The sequence below is a fragment of the Canis lupus genome, chromosome 5 (genome assembly GCF_011100685.1).
Source record: "Canis lupus familiaris isolate Mischka breed German Shepherd chromosome 5, alternate assembly UU_Cfam_GSD_1.0, whole genome shotgun sequence".
Taxonomy (NCBI): domain Eukaryota; kingdom Metazoa; phylum Chordata; class Mammalia; order Carnivora; family Canidae; genus Canis; species Canis lupus.
In genome coordinates this window covers 2,206,146-2,227,939 of record NC_049226.1, presented here as the reverse complement: position 1 = coordinate 2,227,939, position 21,794 = coordinate 2,206,146, and the positions used below count along the sequence as shown (strand labels likewise).

Here is a 21,794-nt window from a genome sequence, read left to right as displayed (position 1 = left end):
ATAGCATCCTTCTCTCTCATACTTTATTGTGAAATGCGATATGAGCTTCACATCAGGCCCTGAGTTCATTTTACCAACTCTGGACTCTGGAGATGAGCCCCCCAGTGCGCAGAGAATGTACCCCACCCCCCAATAATCAAGTCCAAGCTACCATAACGAATCCATCATCTGCATCCAGCAAGGCTGGCTCCTGACTGTCGATGTGGAGTTAATTAGACAAATATCGTACGCCAAAGTCCAATTGATTATTAAGACACCATAACGAGGACTGAACATCACAGCGTGTACTGGAAACGCCGTATTATACCTTGAACGTGCCTGCTGCCCCTCAGAAGCTTGGAGAGCCATCAACCGACAATTAGCATTCAGCAGCAGCAATGGCCTGTTTTTATCACCGCTGATTTAATAAGACAGTTATTGTTCTCCCTGTTAATTAATATCTATCGATTAAAGTTTAAGTCTGGGCATCGGGCATATATGTTCTTGGTTAACTAGAGAGTAGTTAGCATGTCTCCCTGTTGGGCCTGACTCACCCCTTCCCACCTCTGGTCCCTGTGCGTCCTGCAGGGCAGCGCTGCGAGCAGTTGGGGCAGCCGCCTGGGACCCGGGGAGGACAGAGCCACAGGACGGCATCCGGAGCCCTCGAGACCGTCTGAGTCTAGAAGCTGTAGATTTTCGGGTCCTTGTGGTCCTTGGGACCAGGTTAGCCACGAACCCTCCCCAGAGTCTGAATGGGGAGCTCACCACCCTGCCCGTTCCCTACGCCGCAGGGGACCGTGGGGCACACCTCGACCTGTCGCTCCGGCTCAGGGTTTCTGCGGTCGCGGTGGCAACGGGTACCGAGGTTCACGGCCTGCACGATGGCTCTCAATTGCCCTACCTTCACGCTGAAAGGAGATAAATGAGACTTCGGAGCCAATGGTTCTTTATGTGTAAAACAAGCTTTTAATCCATGACTTTTGAGAGAAGTTACATCTTCATCCCCTGGGAGTGGGCGTTTTTGTTGTTGTTTCAGTGTTTCCTTATGTTATGAGAGTGGTTTCCTGCCACTGGTCTTTTTTTTTTTTTTCCTGCCACTGGTCTTTAAAACAATCTCACAAGAAGGTAAAAGCACAACATCACCTTTAACTTAGTAATTTAATTAAATGAATAAAATTTTGTTACCTTTCCTCTAATGCTACTTTTAACATTCATTTTTAAGCCGTTTTGCATCACTTTTTTTTAGTGTTCTATTCATTGAGATATAATGCTTAAAAAGTAAAGTGCGTAGAGGGCACTGATCTTAAGAGCACAGCTCAATGATTTTTTAGCATCTACACCTGTGTAACATAGAGCATTCCCAGATAAAAAGAGAGAGCATTCCCACCACGCTCCAAATTTTTTATGGCAGTTTTTAGGCATTAACTCTCAAAACTCTTCCTCCAATGACTAGAAATAACTATACCAACCTCTAACATCATTGAATTGTTTTGCCTGTTTTTGAACTTCATAAAATTGGAATCATCCTTGGTATCTGAGACACATTCATTTATAAAAATAAAAATAAGTACGTCCAAATCAGGGGTTTTGATTTTTTTTTCAAGTCAGTTAACTCCAATAATGCAATTCCATTTTCGAATTTGTTTAGCTGAAGTTTGGGCCTTTCTTAAATTCCTAAGAACCAAGACATTCTTTTTCATGACTCTGCAATCACCACCAAGCTTACAGGTGGATTCGTATGAGAAAATCTAAACCACAAAGGTAACGCGATGCCGACTGCACATCCTCCTTCTCAATTTGGATTTGCCAGCATAAAGTGCCAGAGGTGAGAAAAATGTCATCTTTGTCATGTATCCATCTTATGAAATCGGGAAGTTGGGAACAGGAAATTTGACAATGACATCTTGAATTCGCTGGTGCTTTATCTTTGGGCATTGTTGCCAATTAACTGCAGCGGGGAAATCCGAGTGGGTTAGGCCTAGTGGAGGCAACTGTGTATGGATTTTGGTAAAATATACAATAGACAGAACTCGATATACATAAAAATTGCCCAGAATCAATATATTAGCTGGCATTGGAAAAGACCATCAGCCCAGGTCATTGACATTGACACAGTGTTCGGGAACGTAAGCAAGTCGGTAGGAATCTGGGCCTTAAGCCTTGAGCCGAGACGTAATTGCAGGTCCAGGGTCTGTGATGAGACACCAGTAAGAGAAAAGAAAAGCCTCAGCTCTCGAGGGATATATCTACTTAGCAGGCTACAGGACAGGGACCAACAAGTGAACGGGCATATTCTAAGAGAGTGGCTCTCGAAATGTGGTCCTTGGACGAGTGACACCAGCATGGCCAGGAAATCCTTAAGACATGCAAATTCTCAGCCCTTTCCCCGGATGTGCTAAATCAGGAGCCCGGGGTTGAGGCCCAGGACGCTGCTGCAACAGACTCTCCAGGTGATCCCAAAGGTGGCTCCGTGGTGGGCACCGGAGGTCTCGGAAGTAAGGACGAGACACTGAGGAAAGCCCACCTCTCGAGCAGCAACATCAGAGCTGGCCTGGCATCCCGAGCCCCGGGAGAGGGGCCTCGGCGGGGTCCACGTCCCAGACCCAGAGAACCGAGCAGACCCTGGCCAGGCCTGTGGCTCTTCCGGGGCCCTGACGGCTTGCTTCATCTTGCCCACCTCACACCTACGTGCTTTTGCAAAGTAAGGACCACACGCGTTCGTGTCCACCCGCAGTGCCTAACGGAATGCTTGGACTCCAGGGGCTTAAAACACACGTGGGATGAAGGAGGGAGGGAGTGGATGAAAGATCAGATAAGGGGGAGGGGAAAGCAGAGCACGTGTGTCAGATGGTCCACGCGGGAAACGTCCAGAATGGGCAAATTCCCTGAGGTGCGAGGGCCGGGCAGGTGCCGGGCCTAGACCGTCGGGGCGAGGAGGGCGTGCCACCGGCCCAGGTCTCCTGGTGGCACCGAGACGTCCTGGAATTGGGAAGTGGCAATGGTTGCACAACCTTGGGAATACACTAAAAGCTACTGAATGGTACACTTTTAAAGGGTGAATTTTATGATATGTGAATTATATCTCAATAAAAATAATTACTTTTTTTTTTTTAAAGCCAAATGTGTGAATATCAAGCGAGGCATTTTGGAAGAAACATTTCACGAGCCAAAAGCTATTCTGGGACGACACTGGCAGTCTTATGTAACGCAACTTCAGACAAAGCTACAAATACTGAGATGAGGCTAGAACATTCCAGTGGCCACCCCTCCCCTTAGCAGGTTTCGCTGAACCAACTGGTCAATGGCTGCCGGGCTCCAAGGAGGTTATAGCAGGCGGCACCACACGCATCATTGTTTTAAGTCAGAGCTTCTAAAAATGGTTCCCCTAAAAGCAGCTTAAGAAAGAGCATAGAGTATCAGGAGAGAGAAGCAGGTTCCAGAAGTAGAACCTCATCACTCAGGCTCCTCTCCCGTGGAGGCAGGAGAGTGACAATTGTCAAACCCCCCCCCCCCCGGGAGTTAGGAGGGCAGGTCCTGGGGGAACGTTCCCTTAAATCTGTAACCTGAACATGAGAGACTCCTAACTCTGGGAAACAAACTAGGGGTGGTAGAAGGGGAGGTGGGCGGGGGGTAGGGGTGACTGGGTGACGGGCACTGAGGGGGGCACTTGACGGGATGAGCACTGGGGGTTATGCTGTGTGTTGGCAAATAGAACTCCAATAAAAAAATATACAAAAAAAAAAAAAATCTGTAACCTGAGCAACCAAAGTCCTCGTTTGGGGGCTACAGCCTAGGACCCGGTGCTGCCCCTGCCCAGCGTGGGTCCTGGCGCTGCTGAAGAAGGCGGGTGGGCCCTGGGCGTCCCTGGTGGGCAGGGGGCGGGGAGGGGGGCAGCAGGGTGCAGGCCTGGGGGGTGGGTGGAGGCCTCAAGGGGCAGTGCAGGCCTCGGGGAGGGGGGTGCAAGCCGCGGGGGGTGGGTGGAGGCCCTGGGGTGTGTGCAGGCCATGGGGAGTTTGCAGGCCGCAGGGTTGTGCAGGCCACGGGGAGACGGGGTGCAGGCCGCGGGGGCGTGGGTGGAGGCTGCAAGGGGTGGTGCAGGCCGCAAGGAGGGGCATGCAGGCCAGGGGGAGAGTGCAGGCTGGGGGTGGGGTGTAGGCTGTGGGCGGGGTGCAGGCCACAGGGGTGGTGCAGGCCTGGGGGTTGCAGGCCGGGGGTGGGGTGGGGGGTGCAGGCCTGGGGGGGTGCAGGCCTGGGGGTTGCAGGCCGGGGGTGGGGTGGGGGGGTGCAGGCCTGGGGGGGTGGTGCAGGCCTGGGCGTTGCAGGCCGGGGGTGGGGTGGGGGGTGCAGGCCTGGGGAGGGGTGCAGGCCGGGCCCAGCGCAGTCAGCTTCCCGGGCCCTCCCCATATGAGCGCCGTTTACGAGCCTCCCTGTTATCACCACCTATTTCTTTTTATGCTGCTGCCAAAACACCGCCATTAATCTTTCGCACTCCCTGAAGGCAAAACACGGGTAATTGGATTTATCTGGTTCTAGAATTTGTTAGGTTCCGTTACAAAATAAATAAATAACTGACCTCTGAAGAGAGGGGAGCGGCCGGCCGCGCGGGAGCCCGACCCTGGCCTCCTCAGGCTCCGACCCCCTCCCCGCACCCCTTCCCCCTCCCTGCACCCCTGCCCCTCACCTGCCTCCCCCCCACCCCCCTCCCGGGCTGTGTGCCCCCCACCCCGAGTATCCCGGGGGGCCGTCTACAACTTCCTTTCATTGGCCGCCACCCTTCCTGCTTCTCATGTCCTGTGCCCTCCGTCTGTCTAAACAGTACTGACCGGGGGCGGTGACCTGGGCAAGGGGCCCCCGGGTCCACTCTCTCCTCGGGCGGGACCACAGGGAGCAAGGGAGATGCACATCTTTCCCGTTTGCCCCTTCAGGGCCTGCGGGGCCACAGCCTACCATCCCGGGATTCCCAGTGTCCCTCCCTACCAGCCCCTACCCGGGGCCTGAGCACCTTGCTGTGCCAACCCACCAGCAATGGCCCGCCAGCTCGCCGATGGGGCCTGCCTCCCCCGTAGGGGCTGGAAACCCAGAACGCCTACTTCCCAGCCCACTCTCCCGGCTGGAGCTGGACACTGACGCAGTCCTGCCAAGCATGCCACAGGGAAGCCTGCGGAGAGGTAGCTTCCGCAGCGTGCTTTGCAAAGAAGTACCCACAAACCCTTAATGGCTATTTGTAGACTTTCTTGGATAAGAACGTGATGCCCGGAGCTGCTGCAGCCATATCGTGGCCGTGAAGGGCAGTGACCTCAGCACTCCACCCGGGAGCGGCCTCCTGCTGTCATTCTCATTAAGTGGGGGATTATAAATATTGCCATTATTCACATCACCTTCACCGTTCTGTTTTTATTGCTTGGAGCTACCAGTATCCAACCTGGTACATGATTGTTCTCCCCTCTGGCCGTAGGCATGCCTGGACTAGGGGTGCACACTCAACACAAGCTGAGATCGTCAGTTGTATCTTCTGGAAATTTGACATTGGGAAGGAGAGATTCCAATCAGTGTTGACTAGCTTAAAACGAGAACCTATGAACTGAGGAAGAGGTAGGATGATAATCACGCATCCCGTGGAAACAAGAAAGCTAGTAAAGGGATAAAGAAAACAGACGCGTAGGAAAAGCAGAAATAAGAGACCAACTGACGGCATGCAAAGGGGCAGATGACAAACTGGTTGTCTTTTCAGAAGCCGATGTCCTTCACCCCTCGTGGGTTCCCCGGTCCTTACTACGCTGCCTACTTTGTTTAAGCAGCTGGAGTGGGATTTTATGTTTTACCAACAAGAGTAAGGCAAAAATTATACACTCAGAACCGTAGATATGGAGATGAATGAGAGATTTTCCCTGACTTCTAGGAACCTAAGTCCTGCAAGTGGGAGACACAGATGAATGCTAGCGGAGAACCTGACATTTCGCGTTAGAATCATAGGTATAGATGTGATGCGAGAGTGAGAAGAGGGCGAGTGTATTCCCCTGTGGGCTCTGCAGGAAGCACGGAGAAGGTCCGACACGATGCCTCCCAACAACAGCACACAGACCTAGCTTTGGTTGTATGAGGTTCCGATTCTTCAATACACGTCTCGGCATTTTAAAATCTGTAAGTCTACAGCTGGGCACGGGAATAGCGTATCCTAAAAACCTTTCCTGGGTCGCTAGGATGCCTAGCCAGCCTTGGGAGTCCTGGAAACACGGGGATAAAGGGGACTCGGGAAAATCAGGAAAGGCTGACACGGGGACTAACACTTAGGGGCCTACACGATGAGCGGGACCTGCCATATGTCGAAAGAGGTAGGAAAGGAACTTCTCAAGAAGAGAAAGGGCAAACTGCAAATCATTATGTAAGTAAGAGCTGCTTATGTTTATCACTTTGTCATTTTTGTATGGTCACAGAAATATCAGTGTCTGATTACTGCTACTTACGCAGAGATAGATGCTCCCTACCTGCCTCTTGTCACGTGGACGTTATTTACACGCTCTCTTTGCAGAGCCCTGGAGGACGTATTGGAGACAACCACGGTGAAATCCCATTCCGGGGCACCCAGGTGGCTCCACGGTGGAGCGTCTGCCTCCAGCTCAGGGTGTGACCCCGGGGTCCCGGGATCAAGTCCCGCATCGGGCTCCCCGCATGGAGCCTGCTTCTCCCTCTGCTGTGTCTCTGCCTCCCTCTCTGTGTCTCTCATGAATAAATAAATAAATTTTTTAAAAAATCCCATTCCTGTCCTCAAGGTACTAACATGCAATTGAAGAAAAAAGAAGTGTGTGTGGTGTGCGTGCACGACAGAGAGAGAGAGAGAGAGAGGAAATGAACAAATAATTTGATTGCCCAGGAGTCAGCGGTATTTGTAATTCCTACTGGACGGAGTTAATGTTTCATTCCGCTGTCTTCTTGCTTGCATGGTTTCTGAAGAGAAGTCTGAGGTGACTCTTACCCTCGCTGTACGGTAAGTATGTCTCTCTCTGCCACCCTCAGCCCCACCTGGTTTCTTTCAAGAACCTTTTGTTTGCCTTTGGAGTTCCTCAGTTTGAATGTAATAGGTCTAGTGGTAATTTTTTGTTTTTTGGTTATTGTTTGTGTGTGTGTGTTTCAATCTATCCTTTTAATTTATCCTATTTTTATTTATCCTTTCAATTTATTCTTTTAATTTATAAATTTAATTTATCCTTTTAATGTCTTCTAAGCTCCCTAGATCTGTGTTTTGATGCCTGATGTTAATCTTGAAAAATTCTCAGTCATTATTCTTTCAAATATTTCTTCTGTTCCTCTCTTTTCCTTCTGCTATTCCTGTTACGTGGATATGACACCTTTTGTAATTTTTTTTCCCCACGGCTCTTGAACATTCTGTCCTGTGTGGGTTTTTCCCCCTCAGTCTTTTTTCTCTTTGCCTTTTTAGTTTAGAAGGCTTCTAATGACATTATCTTCGAGCTCACTGACTCTCTCCTTAGCCATGCCCCATCTACTAATGAGCCCTTCAAAGGCATTCTTCATTTCTGTAACAACTTTTATAGCATTTCTTTTTTATTCTGTCTTAGAATTTCCATTTCTTAGCTTACATTACCCATCTGTTCTTGCATGTTTTCCATTTTTTCCCAATAGAATCCTTACCATATTAATCATAGTTATTTTAAATTTCTGGTCTGATAATTCCAACATCCTTGCCGTATCTGAGCCTGGTTCTGATGCTTGCTCTTTCTTTTCAAACTGTTCTTTGCCTTTTAGCTAGAGGGGCCTGGGATGGTTATTCCCCATCTCCCAGGAGTTTGGGCTGTAGCAAAACCTGAGGTAGGTAAGCTCTGGTTAACTAGTTTCCCTGAGGGCAGGCTTCTGTGAAAGAAAACAGAAGGCTCTGGGTGTATTTCAAATGGTTACCTCCTCCTGCCATTCTCCCATTTTCACTTTCAGAACTGCTAGGGCCTCTGGAAGAAAGACTCTCAGAAGTGTGAGGGCCTCCCACCAAGGCTGAGCCATCTGGAGTTTCCTCAAGGTAGTCCACACTCAATCTCCCCCATTTAGTCAATTTGTATGTGTTCCTAGGAGCATCTGACTAAAACATTGGTTTCCATTCAGAATAAGCTGCGATTCTATTTCCTGTCGCCAGTTTTCAGGGTGGTGGTTTATTCTGTGGCCTCAATTCTCTGACAGGTCTAAGTGAAGAGCTATTGATTTTCAGCTTGCTCAGGTTTTCTCTTCTTTTGAGGATGGAAGCCATGCTTTCCAGACTCCTGTGTTCTACCAGAAACTTGAAGTCTCAGGCCACAACTCTCCAGTGTTCCTTCCCACTCAGTTTCTGGCTTCCTGGGCTCCAGCCCTTCCTTAATTCGTAGAACAGGTTTATTAGCATAAGGTTGCCAGGACCCTCTGCCTCTGCTGGTCCTCCTCTCTGGAACCCTTCCCCCCAGACATCTGCCTGGCTCGCTGCTGCACCTTGGCCAGTTTTCTGCTCAAATGTTACCTCATCAAACAAGTAGCTCCTAACCTGAAATAGAGTTACCTGTTTCAATTGACTCACTTTACTCCGTTTTTCTTCAGCGCATACATCACTATATTCTATTTTATATTCTATTTTAATGTGTTTATCACGTATCTAGTTTCCCTAGGATGTAAGCTCTATAATGCGAGAGGCTTAGTGTCTTTTGTCCATCGTTGTAAACCCACCCTAGAAAACAGTACATGCCATAGAGTGCTCAACACATATTTGTTAAAGGAAGGGATGGACAAACACATCAATCGCTCTTGGCCCATGGGAAGATACATGAATGACCGATATGAAAACACTCGGAAAGGTATTGAATGTCATTACGAATCCTTCTGAAAATGCAAATTAAAATTTTACAATAGTATGCTAGTCCACACACACACACACACACACACACACTAAAATTGCTAAAAATACAAAAATTTAAAAACCTACAAGCCAAGTGTTGAGACTGTGGAGCATCCGGAGCTCCCACACATTACTGGTGGGAATATAAATTGGTATAATAACTTTGGAAAATCATCTGGCTGTTTCCTTAGACAGTAAAGCTCCATATATCATATGACTCAATAATTCTATTTCCTTATAAAAATAAAAATATATTTCCTCATAAAGACTTATATCCAAATACTCATTGTACCTGAATTAAGAACCAGAAAATAATAAGAACCAGAAAAATAAGAACCAGAAACCACATCAGCAAGTAAACAGGGGGAAAATTGTGGTATATCCATACAGTGGAATGCTACAGAACAATCAAAGAGGAATGAATGATAAGCAAGAACATATATGAATATCAGATACATTATACTGAAAAAAGAAGTCAGATATAAAAGAGTTCTGTATAATGTAGTATCATCCAATTTATAAGAAATTCTAGAACAAAATTAATGTATGGGGTTTGGAAATGTATGTCTGCCCAGTGCTGGAGGATTGACTTCAAAAGGGCATGGAAGGAGTGTCAGCCAGATGGCAGACTAGGAAGCCTCAAGCCTCTGTTTTCCCCCAGAAACACTGAATAAGCAACTAGAAACAGAATAGAATGACTTTATAGGGGCTGTGAAAATCAGTCAAAGATCTATGGCAACCAAGCAATGCAATCCCTATTAACATTCTAGCGTGGTGTTGTTTTGTTTTGTTCTACAAAAATAGAAAAACCCATCCAAAATACATATGGAATCTCAGAAAGATCTGAAATAGCTACAACAATCTTGAAAAAGAAAAAAGTGGGACACCTGGGTGACTCAGTGGTTGAGCGTCTGCCTTCGGCTTAGGGCATGACCCCGGGGTCCCGGGATCGAGTCCTGCATCGGGCTCCCTGCATGGAGCCTGCTTCTCCCTCTGCCTGTGTCTCTTCCTCTCTGTGCCTCTCATGAATAAATAAATAAAATCTTAAAAAAAAAAAAAGAACAAAGTTGAGGTCTCACACTTCCTAATTTTGAAACCTTCCACAAAGCTACAGTATTCAAAACAGTATGGTATTGACATAATAAAATAGAATGGAAAGCCCAGAAATTAACCCTCCATACATGTTCAAATGATTTTCAACAAGAGTGTGAAGATACCCAGGGGAAAAATAGTCTTTTCAGGAAATGTTAGTGAGAAAATCACATATCCACATGCAAAAAAAAAATAATAATAATAATTTGGACCCTCAAGTTCACATCATATACAAAAATTAACTAGAAATGGACTAAAGACTTAATTGTAAGAGCAAAAACTATGAAACTCTTAAAACATACAGGAAAAGCTTTATCACATTGTATTTGGCAGTAATGTCTTGCTTATGACACCAAAAGTATAAGCAGTAAGGCAAAGACAGGGAAAATGCACTGCTTCAAAATTAAAAACATTTGTGCATTAAAAGACACTATCAACAGGGTGAAAAGGCAATCCACAGATGGAAGAACACGTAAAAATTGCATATATACTAGAGAATTAATATCCAGACTACATAAAGAATTCCTACAACTTAAGAACAAAAAAAATAATAATAAACAACCTGATTAAAAATGGACAATCAACGTAATAGAGATCTCCAAAGAAGATACATAAATGGCCAGTAAGCACACAACATCATTAATCCATAGGGAAATGCAAATCAAAACCACAATAAATAACACTTCATTTATCCATTAAAATGGCCATTATCAAAAAATAGTAAATAAATGTTGGCTAGGATGCAGATAAATTGGAACCTTTATGCACTGCTGAAAGGAATGTAAAATGGGGCAGCCACTATGGGAAATGGTGCAGGGGTTCCTCAAAAACTGAACAGAATTACCATACCATCCAGTTTCATGCATATACAATTCTACTTCTGGGTATACACCAAAAGAATTGAAAACAAGGACTTAAATAGATATTTGTACGCCCGTGTTTGCAGCAGAATTATTCACAACAGCTAAGAGATGGAAGAGACCCAAGTGTCCATCAACAAATAAATGGATAAACAAAATATGAAATACGCATGTGATCGAATAGTATTCAGCCTTAAGAAGAAAAGAAATCCTGACACATGCTACAACCTTGATGAATCTTTAAGACCCTGTGCAAAGTGAAACAGGCCACTTACAAAATGGCAAATACTACATGAGACGATGTGCATGAGGGACCAGAGTAGGCAAATTCAGAGGCAGAACGTGGAATGGCGGTTTCCAGAGGCTGTGGGAAGTGGAGGATGGAGAGTTAGTGTTTAATGGGTGTAGGGTTTCAGTTTGGAAAGGTGAGAAAAGTTCTGGAGATCGATGGTGGTGAATGTTGCATATAATGTGAATATTGTTGGCACAGAGCCTGTATACTTAAAATCGGTGAACAGGACCTGGGCTGCCCCGTCAAACGACCAACTCCTTTTTTTTTTTCCCCCAACTCTTGATTTTGGCTCAGGTCATGATCTCTGGGTTGTGAGGTCAAGCCTGCCCAGGACTCTGCGCTGGGTATGGATCCTGCTTCAGATTCTTTCTCTCCTTCTCTCTCTGTACCTCTCCCCATGGCGTGCATGCATGCACTTTCTCTCTCTCTCTCTCCAAAAAAAAAAAAAAAAAGGTAAACGTCATGTTATGTAAATTTTACCATAATAAAAAAAAAGAGGGCATTGAGGGTGATAAAAATGTTCTGTACCCTTTGGAGTGGTGGTTATGTGGGTGAATATGGATGTGCAAGTTTGTGCAAGTGGACAGTTAATATGGTGCATTTTAAGTAAACTCTCTTTCGGGGGACCCCTGGGTGGTTCAGTGGTTTGGCATCTGCCTTTGGCCCAGGGCGTGATCCTGGAGTCCCAGGATCGAGTTCCGCGTCGGGCTCCCTGCGTGGAGCCTGCTTCTCCCTCTGCCTGTGTCTCTGCCTCTCTCTCTCTCTATGTCTATCATGAATAAATACATAAAATCTTAAAAAAAAATAAAAAGTAAACTCTCTTTTCCTCCTCCCTTCTTTTCCTGGTCTTTTCCTCCCTTACTTCCTGATCTGTGGGCCCTTCATCCTGCTAATACATTCACTGGATGTAAGTGTTTAAAGAGGGGAGTCTAGGATTGATTCACCTTTATAATATTCACACTGCCCAGCATAGTTACTGGCATATAAGCAGTTAATACAAGCTTCCTTTTTAAGTTGGTAATTCAGTAATTTACTTTTTTTTTATAAATTTATTTTTTATTGGTGTTCAATTTGCCAACATATAGAATAACACCCAGTGCTCATCCCATCAAGTGCCCCCCTCAGTGCCCATCGCCCAGTCATTTACTTTTTTAATGTAATGTTACTGTTTATTGAGAACTTACTACCTATCAGACTTTAAGTTCTTACAAACTTGATGCCATGCATTCCTCCCCAATGACTCAACAAAGTGGCTACAGAGTCCCTCTTTTTTTAATCATGAAATCGAGTCTTAGAGAATCTTACCCACTTGTCCTACTGTATAGAGCCAAAATGTATGAGAGCTGGGATTAGAAATGAGCTTTTTTGACTTTCAAGTCTGTGTTTCTTAACCTCTTGAAAGGGGTTACAGGGGATCCCTGGGTGGCGCAGCGGTTTGGCCCTTGCCTTTGGCCCAGGGCGCGATCCTGGAGACCCGGGATCAAGTCCCACATCGGGCTCCCTGCATGGACCCTGCTTCTCCCTCTGCCTATGTCTCTGCTCTCTCTCTCTATCTCTCTCTATCATAAATAAATTTAAAAAAAAAAGAAAGGGGTTATGGCTTTACCTTATATTTCACTAAGCGTCCCCCGACTAGCCAATTGTAAACAGAGTATATAATCAAGAACATCCTGTGAAGTGGTCCCACTGCTCAGGTACGGCGGGATATGGGCTGCTGAGACATAATCAAGACTGTCACAGTGAGACCTTGTCACAGAAACAGCTGCACTTCAAATGGCCAAGGAAGTGGGTACATAAACCCCTTCATTCAGAAATGCTTCCTGCAATTTTAGGAGATTATTCACATTGGCATTTCCATCCCCTAAAGTTTGCAGATATACTTCCAGAATGTGCCGTCATTTCTTTTGTAACCTTGATAAAAACGGAGGAGGGAGGCTCACCTCCCTTGCAAATGATCAGAATTTCCTGCCAGTGGCTTTAAGAATATTGTGAAATTCGTGAATACAGCAATTATAACAAGCAGGAGGAGACAGGACAAGTTAAATACCAACTATCTAGGGAGAGATCATTATCTCAACCAGGATTCAAATGTCAGAATCTCTGGTTGTAATTTCAGTGACTTCCCAATTACCTCAAAATGGGTGAGAACATCTTTATTAGAAAAAGTAGATAGGCGACTATGTGTGCGCACACGCGCATGTGCGTGTGTGCATGTGTGTGTGTGTGCACGCGGGTGGGGAGAGAGAGACAAAGGGATAGAAATAAAGGACAATATGCATCTTTTCGACAAATGTGGAGCAACTACTACATGTGAGGTATTGCACCGGACACTGGGGATACAAAGACCAAGAGTAGACACTAATGTATTTAACAAAAGACACCTGAAGAAGCATGAAAACAACAACCAATGGGGAGAGGACTATGTTCCGAGACGGCCCAGAAAGCAGTGCAAAGTGCAGAGATGAACACCATTGCTCCCCTCTCTTTCTTATGGTTTCTCCCATTGAGGCGGCATCTCCACGGGAGCACGGCCACTCCCATAAAGCACCTGACTGATTGAATTCTGTGTCACAGATGCTGGCTCTGCCTTTTGTCCATCATGGAAAGTTCCACACAGTGACCAGGAGACCCTACGTTGTGATGGCATCATTCACAGCCCATCGCAGCCACAAGCGTCTGATACAGCAAACCACGTACCTGAGAATAAATGGTTTAATGGCCCAGGAGCAAGTGCGACTTGGCCTGCCCCTCACACGCTCCCCACGCTGAGGTGGTCTCCTGAACGGACACTGGGTGGGCAGGCAAATGGCGAGCATTGGAAAGTGCATGAAACCCTAGACTTGCAGGGGTGGGGTCGAGCGTGGACCCGGTCTCTTGGAGAAGAGGTCCGGGCAGTCACCCAGGCCTAGGGCAGGTCCCACACAGAGTAATGAGACATGGACTAGGAAGTCAGTGACAAGAAGGGGATTGACAGGTGCGGGACAGGTGGGAAGCGAGGTTCAGAAAGAGCGGACTCTAGGGGCAAAGGGAATCTGAGCCCTGCGTGGCTCTGCGTTGACTCAGCATGGGCGCTGGGCCCCGGGGTGCCTGGTCCTATGCCCTGGACAGGGGGCATAGAGCCCTCCTCACAGCAGGTACCGTGGGACACGGTTAATTCTTCTCCACCACTTTCTTCCTTTTCTTGACCTTGGACTACCAGGTAATTCCACGTCAGGCTACTTGCTTCTCTCCCGTGTACACACCTGCCCTTCCTCTTTAGCTCTGTGTCTTCCTTCACCTCTCAGCTGACACCTGGGGAAAAATCTCCCTCGAGTGCTCTTCTCCCCACTTTTGTCTTTTGTTTCCTTTATCCATCTTCCTTTCTTCATCTATATTTATGGAAAAAAATCCAATCATCAGGGAAGCGGCAAACGCATACGTGTACTTGAATCCAATAACACGAAAGCTATACGTCTTAAAATTGAATTTGGCACAACAGAAACAAGGCAAACTCTCAAACTTTTGAAAGTATTCAGAAATATCTTCAGGAGAATGTTTCCATGTTATCTTCCTCTTGCTAGGCCTACTTTTCTTCAGCATTGGCAGTCGTGATAAATAGAAAATTATCATATCCATTTTTCTCTCGCTTCTGTGTAATCACTTCTACGACAACGTTGCTCCTTATTATTCTTCGTTGCTGCTGCGTTGCATTTTGGATAATTATGAGTTAAATTATCTTCCGTGGGCTGGCCAGAAACCTTAACAACCACTTAGAACAATCTTTGTTCCTATTATGCAGCGGAAACTTGGTTAATCGAGATGCCGTAAATTTTCAGACCCACTGAAAATGGTTAATATTCAAAACTAATTTTTAAAACATTTTATTGATCAGCACTTTTATGGGAAGCCAGGTCAAGTCCTTCAGCATCTCTTTGATTTAAGCAAAATGCGCGGTCTCCAGGGAAGAGGAGGCCAAAAGGGGTCGCACGGTTTCCTCCAGGGTATGAATCAGAAGCAAGGTGAGTACAAAGCTTGCGGTTCTCTGTTTTCACAGCCAAATGGTTTAAACTAAAATACAAATATAAGGATGGGGACAGGAGATCATGAAATGACATATATTTTAGGATTTAAAAAAAAATCACCTCCCTTCATTCTATACTTCCATACAGATCACTCATTTCCTCACAGTTGTCAAGGAAATGCTCTGGCACAAGCAGGCTCTTGTCAAGAGGCACCTGCCCACTCTGGCTTGGTTTGCAGGGTCCTTGTAGATACGGGCATGCAGGGGGAGGTCACGCAGGAGGGGAGTGCAGCACACACACACGGCTCACAGCGAAGAGCACCCGCCACGGCTTGACAGTACCCTGGGCCCTCCCGGCGGTCGTCGCTTTGCATGCTGCTTGCAGGTGCATCACTTCCAGGACCAGATGACGCCCTCTACTCCTATGCAGGGGCGGGGGGGGCAGCAGAAAGCAAAGGGGACAGCTAAGGTCCATCAGCCCAGCCACAGCCCTAATTGCAACGCAGATTTCCTGACCTTTACTTCAGGTGCAGGTCCGGGGCACAGAAAGGGTGCTTTTGTTTTTTTCTGCTGGCGGCGCAGGGATGCTCCGCCCGGTCTCTGTGCCTGGGCTTGAGGGGGGGAGGGCTGCAGCAGGGGGAGGGGCGTCCCATGAAACTGAGAAGAGAAAGGTCTTCCTGGAGCAAATCCAGACACAGGATAACCACGTAACCGAAGGTAAGTGACTTAACCATCCTCAACCTCAATCTCTGAGGCTGTTATTTAGGGATAATAATACTCGGAAAATCACACGAAACAATAATTGGCCTGGCCTCTGACACACACTTCATCATGGATAATAGAGCCTGTTTATTTTAAAAGCTCCCCCACCTCGCTGATGTTATTAAAGGGTCTGTGGTATGATCCTGCAGGGACAGTGACATAAGGCTCAAACGTGTCCCATCCCTAACCTTCTCTACCAAGGAAATGACACCCAGATCGAGGCACGGGAACTGCTGAGCTGCAGAGACATTACGACTTCAATTTTCACATCTTAAGAAAAGATACACCAGGGTACAAGAAGCTGCGGGAAGGTGTCATTTGCTGGGAGGAGGGCAGGGATTGATGATGCAGCCTGTCCCCAGGCCCGGCCCAGGCCGCTCTCTCCCGTTCCACTTGGGGCGCCGGCGCCAGCCCCGCCTGCACGGGAGTTGGGAACACCAGGTGGATCTGAAGTGGTCTGGGGCTGTCTGGTCCGGGTTTAAAAAAACAAACAACCCCCCTCCCAAAAAAATTCAAGCAGGGCTAAGGCTCGGGTAGGAGACAAGTGCATTTCCAGCCCTCCCCACCCTGGGGTGTCTCGGTCGGTCACTCCCTCGTCTTGGGACCCTGAGGATGCTTCCTGCTGGTAAGTCACTCTCGGCGTCCTGCCCTGGGAAGGTCAAATGGGGCCTGGCTCCTCCTCTCGCTACATCTCCCTGCCCGACCCCACCCTGTCGTCGGTGGCACCTGCGTCCCAGTGGCCGTGGTCCCCGCCGCCCTCAGGCGGCCACATGCCCCTTCTGAGCCCCTTCTCAGAGGCTGCAGGAGGCGCGGAGTTTTCCAGGGCAGCTCAGAAAGCCATGGGGCATGTATCACGAGGCCTCAGAATCCCGCGCGGGCCTTGCCCTTGGCACCCATGAACGTGCTGGGGGGCAGATGTTCTCGAGGAACCCGGGACGCCGAGAGGCTGGCTCCCTCGGCTGGCCGGCGGGCACGCCAAGCCCCAGGGGGATTCGCCACGCGCAGCCCCACTCGTGACTGTATGACCGCGTTGCCGCCCGGAACACGGCTCGGTCCCACTGACGTGCCCAGCGTCTGGCCCACGGGGACCGTAGGGCTTCCCGCACATTTTCAGATCGGACCGTCCCCACCCGTGTTTCCAAAGTCCCCCAGGCCTCCAAGATCTCTAGCCCGGCACTGAGTGTCCCTGCGTCAGATCCCAAAGGGAACGGAAGTCTCCCCGTGTCAGCACTTCGTGGCTGTTGAGGTGATAACACGCGATAACAGGTGGGGTCCCGTTAAAAGGTATTAAAGCATCGGACCGATCCCTAGTTTTGAAGCCCTTGGTCCATCCCGCCTTCTGTACTCAGCCCACAAGGTGGCGTCCCTAAGCTGCAGCAGCTCGCGTCTAGCCGCCCGCACGCGTAGGGCTGGGGCCACGGCGTTAGTGGGGCTCAGCGTGGGTCATCCCAGCCTCGAGGATGCTGCAGGGGAAGCGGGAAGCAATCAGCTTATTGCCAGGTGGGGTGGGGGTGAAGGGGGAAGAGGCAGGGCCCTCAAGCCAGGAAGGGAGTGGGAGTATCATGGGCTGTTACTGAGGAATTGCACGCGCACCAGTGACAACTCACATGCACATGCTCCGTAGTTAGCCTGGGGCCACATACTTCATCCCCCGATGTCGTAGGCTGAGCATTTACTCCTTCTCGGTGTGCTCAGGTGGACCGACGTGCTCAAGATCACGTACTGAGTCAGGAAAGAATCAAATCCAGGTGCTGGGGCCGCGGAAGCCCGGGCCCCTTCTAGAGCCCAAGGCAGCCTGTGCGTGGTGAGGTGCGAGCACACATCAGGGGGACACCTGAGCCGAGGTAGGCTCATGGGAGACCCGCTTGCTCGGATGCTCCGGGGGCAGGAAAAGGCTTTAGAGAGGTGATTCTTGGCTCTGGTTCCAGCTCAGAAATACTGGAGGAGATTTTTCTAAGTCTCACAAGCCCACCTCTATGCTCACCTACCTCCGGAGATTCTGATTTTATTTGTCTGGGAGGCTGGGAGCAGAATTTTTTAAAAGCATCTCGGGGAGGGAGGGGTGCAGTGTGCAGCCCAGGTCAGCATCACCGCGTGAGGGGGTCCCACATGGGCCCATCCTTGCCTCCATGTCCCCTTACGTCTTCATCTCCCCAGACTAAGAGTGAAGCTCGGCCCTCACCCATGACCTCATTCCGCAGAGGCACCTTAAACACCACAATGTGCAAACCTGGAGCACCTGTTCCCAAGAACCTAGCAGCCACTCTGCATTTTCTGATGTTCACAAACAGAGAAGCTGCTAAGGGTGAGCGCAAAACAGAGAAAAACACCCAGGCGAACAGCAGTATGTTGTCCCCAGGAGCCTGACTGGTTGCTTGGGCAAAAATCCTGCTGCTCAGATTATTCCTTGGAAGTAGTCAACCCTAAACTTGGTTCCAAATGGATTAGCTCAGAACTCCAAATGAAAATGCGGGGACATTTTAGAAAAGAGTATTTAAGCATAACTCCCCAAACATGAGAGACTCCTAACTCTGGGAAACGAACAAGGGGAGGGAGTGGAAGGGGAAGGGGAGGTGGGCGGAGGGATAGGGTGACTGGGTGATGGGCACTGAGGGGGGCACTCGACGGGATGAGCACTGGATGTTATGCTGTATGTTGGCAAATCGGACTCCAATAAAAAATATACAATCAATCAATCAATAAATAAATAAATATCCCAGGTCAGCAAGCCTGGAGCAGCAAAACTGATTATCCTGCCATAATTAATACATAAATGCATACATACGTACATACACACTGCGCGTGGTGGGAACGTTTCCCGTCAAGTGGACCAGTCCCTTAGAGCAACAACCCCTATCCCCATCCCACTGCAGCCCCGTGTGCAGCATCCACGTACACAGATGACAGGTAACTAACCCGTATTTAGAGGAGACTGAGGCCCAGGAGGAAAGCACACACCCGGCTATGGCCCGCGCAACAGAAATGGCTTGACGGGACCCAACTGACCGCACTGGGCAGCCTGGGCTCCTTCCCGGACGTGGGCACCGATTCAGACATAGGAATTCTAGAGACTTGTCATATCTAATATAATGGAAAGGCACAGAACATTTTTAACCCAACAGCAGATAATTGTAATGAAATGATTCTGGCCAAGAGGGCCCATTTGTAATAATGAATTCAAATCAGATTCATAGAAGCTATAATTCAGCCATAGTGAACACCACCTTCATTTCCCATATCATCTCTCTTCCAAGAAGGCAAAATTACTCAATATTCAAATAATTATTTTTACTTTTCAAGTAGCCCTGTGAAGTAGTTATGAGGAAGATAATATTGCCTCACTTATATAAAATGAGTTTTATCCACGTTCGAGACTTCAGTGTCATCTCTGGCACATCACTTCCTAACGTCCCTCAATGCAATCAAAGACCTATCAAAACAAAACTGATATCTCCAAGGAAGGACACCATCCTTCTCTAAGCCCTGCAATTTCTCACTGGAAAACTCAAACGAGGACCCGGCTTCCTCCACTCCTTTGCTTTTTCTATGAGGTCTCGGGCCTCCTGTGTGACTTCATTCAGGATTTAGAGACAGACTTGAGAGATTTTGATCCGAGGCAGCCACACATTCGAAAAGACTTTCTGCGGCTGGTGGGCCTGGGAAGCATTCAATTTTTTTCGGCACATCCTGCACACTTGATGCATTTAGAACACTAAATTTCCAAACACTGGATTCCCAGGGGAATATCTTTAAGGAGACTGAAGTGTGACCATACTTAAGAATCACAGTCTTTGAAAAAAAAAGAAAAATACAACGCAGAATAAAACATGATATATTTATCTGGGGGTTGAGGCTAAGGATTTCCCGAGAAGCCAGGACTCTCCCTCCGAGTCCTGACAAATAAGTTTTTCATTGTCAGAGGCACACAGCTGTCAGTCAACAAACCAGAGATGCACACAAAACTAGAGAGATTGGAACCCCAGAAAGCTGCGGGACATTCGTATGCTGTTCTAGGAAACCCTGTGACAGGAGTGAAAGCTAAACCTTAAGAAAACCAGAAATTACCAGGAATTCCATGATAAAGGCAAAAAAAAGGGAGAACAAATTACAGGCAAAAGCACCTACAATGGAATCACCCGATAAAAACAAAGACTCAACTAGTAAGAGAGAAGAACACAAGAGGTTAAAAAAAGGGGGGGGGGATATAAAGAGATTAAAATGTGGACAATGTGCTAAATCCCTCTATTTCAGAGCAAATTCTACAAAGGAGGAGAGGCAAAACCAGCACAGACCGTGTTTACTTTTTTAAAAATCAAAGCGTGCAATCAGGTAACAGATAACAGTTATCCTCGCACATGTAAGGATTTTTTCCCCCACAAAGCACAAAAAGCAACTATTCAGCTTTTCCCGTTTTTATTCCCATTCCCATTACCAAGCCCAGCTGCTGAACATTTGAATTGAAGATCATGAAACCAGGCCAGCAGCTAATAAAAAAAAAAAAAAAAAAAAAGGTAGAGCAGAGCTGGCCCTCTGCTGGTGGCATCGTCCCACTGCAGAAAGCAGAAAGCAGAAAGCTGGAGTTAAGTTTCTGCTTTAACTTTCGGGGTCGGCACGGGACAGAAGGTTTGGAAGGTTCGGCAAGGAGGCCTTATCTGGTGCTGGGCCTCTCTGCCCCCAGAACGAGGTTAGGAGATAAAGACAGGTGTGTGCAGCCCCTCACACCTGCCAGCGTTCACCAGCATTTCCTCGTTGAACCTGCGCCGCAGCCCGGGACCGCGTCTAACTTGGAGCCCACGGGTCTGCTGCTGATGTGCATCCCGTAAGTCGGACCTCGGGGAGTGGGCCCCAGAAACTTCCTGAGGCAGCGAGTTAGACGTATGGCACCCGAGTCTGGGACAGGCTGAGGACTGCCCACAGGACCGGGAGGGAGGGTCTCCCCTCCCGCCGTCCCTAACGCTCCTTGTACCCTCTCCTTCCTGGGCCCCTGAGCACCAGCAGACACATCTGTTGAAATCTGTCCTCTTTCTCAAAAGCAGCAGCAGCCAAGAATCTCCCAAAGTGCCCAGAATCCCACCTTAGCTTGGGAAAGAACAGCCAGTGTGTCCCAAAAGGCCCTTCCTTCCTTCCCCAGGACGCGGCTCGTCCAGATAACAGAGAGTTCAACCAGAGGAGCCGAAAGAACAGGAAGGAAGCACCATCCCCAGCCGTTCCTTGGAGAAGCCGGGCTTCTTGGCTGCAGAATCTGGGACAGCATGTTTTATTTTCCCCATAACCATCAAAGTCATAGACAGGGCAAACGCATTCAGCCTGTGTACACTGCGAGCCAGAGTTAAGCTGGGACGTCCCTGAATCTGTCTCCTAGGACCAGAACTGCCTCATTAAAGGGATAAAAGATGATATCTGCTGAGCTGGTGGAAAGTGGTGGCTGCATTCTTATTAAAGTCTCTGCTGCAGCGGGCCCAGTCCCCAAAGGTTCATATTCCAAGAATCTCCACCCCTCTGCCTGGAGCCTGTAAGTGATTCTCTGTAACTCATTAAGGTAAAACAAAAAGCTTTCTCTTGTGCCTTTTTCCGCACAGGAGTGATGTCCTGGTAGCAAAAGCTTGGCCCGCGCCCGCAAAGACGAAACTGCCCTCATCATTCGTAAGAGGGGTCCCAGGAGCACCGGGCGCTGGACAGGGCCGGCTGGGTCTTGAGCAGACTCACAAGGGGGGGGGGGGGGGGCGGCACTTGCAGGGCCTCCCTGGCAGGAGCAAAAGCCACCCCCATAGGGAAGACGGACGACCCGGCGTCCTCTGGACCTTCGGGCCTGCAGGGGGCCACCCCCCCGGAGCGCCCCGTGGAGGCAGGTGAGCCCAGGCTGCAATCACAGGGCGCTGGAGCTGTCACCTGGGAGCCAGGGCAAGAGTGAATCTCGCCGTGTCATCACCGCCCCCCCGACCC

The 21,794-nt window shown here is 48.4% G+C and overlaps 1 protein-coding gene across 5 annotated transcripts in view; it reads right to left on the bottom strand.

Annotated features, from left to right (window-relative positions):
* OPCML (opioid binding protein/cell adhesion molecule like) overlaps positions 1-21,794 on the bottom strand; it is a 1,015,083-nt gene that overhangs the window by 457,972 nt on the left and 535,317 nt on the right. The gene's annotated exons all lie outside the window — the stretch shown is intronic.